General features: G+C 46.3%; 1 non-coding gene across 1 annotated transcript; it reads left to right on the top strand.

The window, feature by feature from the left end:
• Positions 1–2,355: 2,355 nt before the first annotated feature.
• trnal-uaa (transfer RNA leucine (anticodon UAA)) lies at positions 2,356–2,438 on the top strand. The gene has a single exon. It is a non-coding gene; the product is annotated as a tRNA-Leu (tRNA).
• Positions 2,439–3,094: the final 656 nt, after the last annotated feature.

Raw genomic sequence — 3,094 nt, 5'->3', positions numbered from 1 at the left:
GGAGATTGGGTTCATGACTGGTAAATGATGTTTAATTTGGGTAAGTGCAGTGTTATTCATGTGGACAGGGCGAATGCTCAAGATTCATACACCCTTCAGGGAAAAACATTAAAGTAGGTGGAAAAAAGAAAATAATTTTGAGCAGAGATCTGGATGTTCTCGTGCACAGATCTCTCAAGGTACTGCAGCAATGCTGTGTAGTGATAGTTGGAGCAAATAGAGGGTTGGGCTGCATTCAGAGGACAATTGAGTACAAGATGAGGCATATTCTTTCATGGGATGTGAGCGACACTGGCAAGTCCAGAATTTGTTACCCTTCCCTAATTGTCCATGACAAGGTGGTGGTGAGCTCCCTTCTCGAATTGCTGCACTCCATGTGGTGTAGGTACACCCACAGTGCTGTTAGGAAGGAAGATCCAGGATTTTGACCCAGCATCAGTGAATGAACAGCGATATTGTTGCAGATCAGATGGTGTGTGACTTGGAGGGGAGCTTGCACATGGTGGTGTTTCCATGCATCTGCAGCCCTTGTCCTTCAAGGTGGTGGAGGTCTTCGGTTTGGAAGGTGCTGTCTGCGGAGCCTTGGTGAGTTTCAGCAGTGCATCTGGTAGATGGTACACACTACTGCCACTGTGCGTCAGTGGTGAAGGGAGTGAATGTTTAAGGTGGTGAATGGGGTGACAATCAAGGCGGCTGCTTTGTCCTGAACAGTGTCGAGTTTCTAGAGTATTGTTGGTGCTGCACTCATCCTGGCTTGTGCCTTGTAGATGGTTGACAAGTTTTGGAGAGTCAAAAATCACAAAATTATTACAGTGGAGAAGGAGGCCATTCGGCCCATTGTGTCTGCATAGAATCATAGAACATAGAAAGTTTACAGCACAGGCAGGCCAAAAAACGAGCCACCCAGCTGAATCCCATTGTCCAGCATTTGGACCGTAGCCCTGCAGATTCAGGTACTTGAGGTGCACATCCAAACTCCTTTTAAATGAGTTGAGGGTTTCTGCCTCAGCTACCCTTACAGGCAGTGAGTTCCAGACTCCCACAGCCCTCTGGGTGAAAAAACCTTTCCTCATCTCCCCTCTAATTGTTCAACACATCACTTTAAATCTATGCCCCCTGGTCACTGACCTCCCTACTAAGGTAAATAGACCCTTCCCATCCATTCTATCCCGAACCCTCACAATGTTGTACATTTCAATCAAATCTCCCCTCAGCCTCTTCTATTCCAAGGAGAACAACCCCAGTCTATCCAATCTTTCCTCATAGCTGCATTTTTCCAGTCCTGGCAACATCCTCGTAAATCTCCTCTGTAACCTCTCTAGTGCAATTACATCCTTTCTGGAATGAGGTGACCAGAACTGCACACAGAACTCAAGTTGTGGCCTAACTAATGATTGATACAGTTCCAGCATAACCTCCCTGCTCTTATGTTCTATACATCGGCTAATAAAGGAAAGGATTCCATAAGCCTTCTCAACCAACTTATCAACCTGTCCTGCTACTTTCAGGGATTTGTGGACATTCACTTCAAGGTCCCTCACTTCCTCTACACCTCTCAGCATTCACCCATTAATTGTGTCTTCCTTTGCTGTGTTTGACCTCACCAAAGGCATCACCTCACACTTCTCCAAGTTGAATTCCATTTGCCACTTTTCTGCCCACCTGACCAGTCCATTTCTCCAGCTCTACTAATGAGCATTTCACCACGTGCCTTGAGCTGAGTTACTCATCACAGAATTCCCACTATCTGATTTACTCTTGTAGCCAGAGTATGTATATGAATGGTCCAGTTAAGCTTTTGTCAATGGTAACCCCCAGGATGTTGATGCTGGGGGGATTCAGCGATGGTAATGCTGTTGAACGTCAAAGGGAGATGGTTACATTCTCTCTTGTTGGAGATGGTCATTGCCTGGTACTTATGTGGTGTGAATGTTACGTGCCACTTAGCAGGCCAAGCCTGAATGTTGTCCAGTTCTTGCTGCTTCTGGACACGGACTACTTCAGTATCCGAGATGTCCCGAATTTGTCCTTTTATGAAACCTTGGTCAGGACTCACTTGGAATATTGTATCCAGTCTTGGTCTCCTCACATGATGGGTGATATTGAGGCTTTGGAAAGGGTACAGAGGAGAGACATTCGACGAATTCCCAGTATAAGACATCTTGGTTATCAAGTTAGACTAAAAGAGTTGGGACCCTACACCTTAGAGAAACCTAGACTGAGGGGTGATCCGATTGAGGTTCATAAATAATGAAGGGTCCAATTTAGCATGGGAGAGGAGTCACAACTTGATATTGTCAAAGGCCAGATGGCACCCGGATCACATTAAATATCATTTTCAATGGTAGTTAAAGTACCAGGATGGCCGAGTGGTTAAGGCGTTGGACTTAAGATCCAATAGACATGTGTTTGTGTGGGTTCAAACCCCACTCCTGGTATCTGTGCTAACAAAATGTTACTTATTCTGTCCCTGACTTTTGCCTTGCACCATCATCTCTTCTGTCATTTCATCACTCCTGCCTTCCAACTGATCACAGCTTCCTATTATTTGATCTGCCCCAGCACTGTTCCTTGGCTCTGCGCTTGCGTATAAACTGGTAAATCTTTAACTTAATCTCCTCTGTACCCTGACAATGATCTTCTCATCCTTCCTGGATTGTGGTTCCTCACAGGATCTGCTGCCTCTCCGACTCTCCTCCAGGTAACTGAAGGCCCTGAGCCTTGGTCTCGCTTTATACGCTAGCTGGTAGTTGATTCCTTGCAGGTCTGCCACCGCTCAGGAGAAGCTCAAGACCCATATCAAGCAAAGTATCAAGATGAATGTTAACAAAGGCTCCCTGGTGCAGAGCAAGGGACAGGGAGCCTCCGGCTCCTTCAAAATCAGCAAGAAGGAAAACCCAGGGAAAAGTGGGAAAGAAGGTGAAGAAACCAGCAGACAAGAAAGTGACAACAAAGAAAGTAACAGCCAAGAAAATGAGCAGCAAGGCGGCGGCAACGCCAAATAAGGCGGTGAAGAAAGCAGCGCTTCAGAAAAAGTCTCCTGCGAAGAAGGTCAAAAAAGGCAAGAGTGCGGCGGGCGGAAAGGCGCTGAAGA

This window comes from Heterodontus francisci, unplaced genomic scaffold (genome assembly GCF_036365525.1).
Source record: "Heterodontus francisci isolate sHetFra1 unplaced genomic scaffold, sHetFra1.hap1 HAP1_SCAFFOLD_61, whole genome shotgun sequence".
Lineage (NCBI taxonomy): Eukaryota > Metazoa > Chordata > Chondrichthyes > Heterodontiformes > Heterodontidae > Heterodontus > Heterodontus francisci.
The sequence above is the reverse complement of the archived record's forward strand: the minus strand, read 5'-3'. Positions and strand labels throughout refer to the sequence as shown.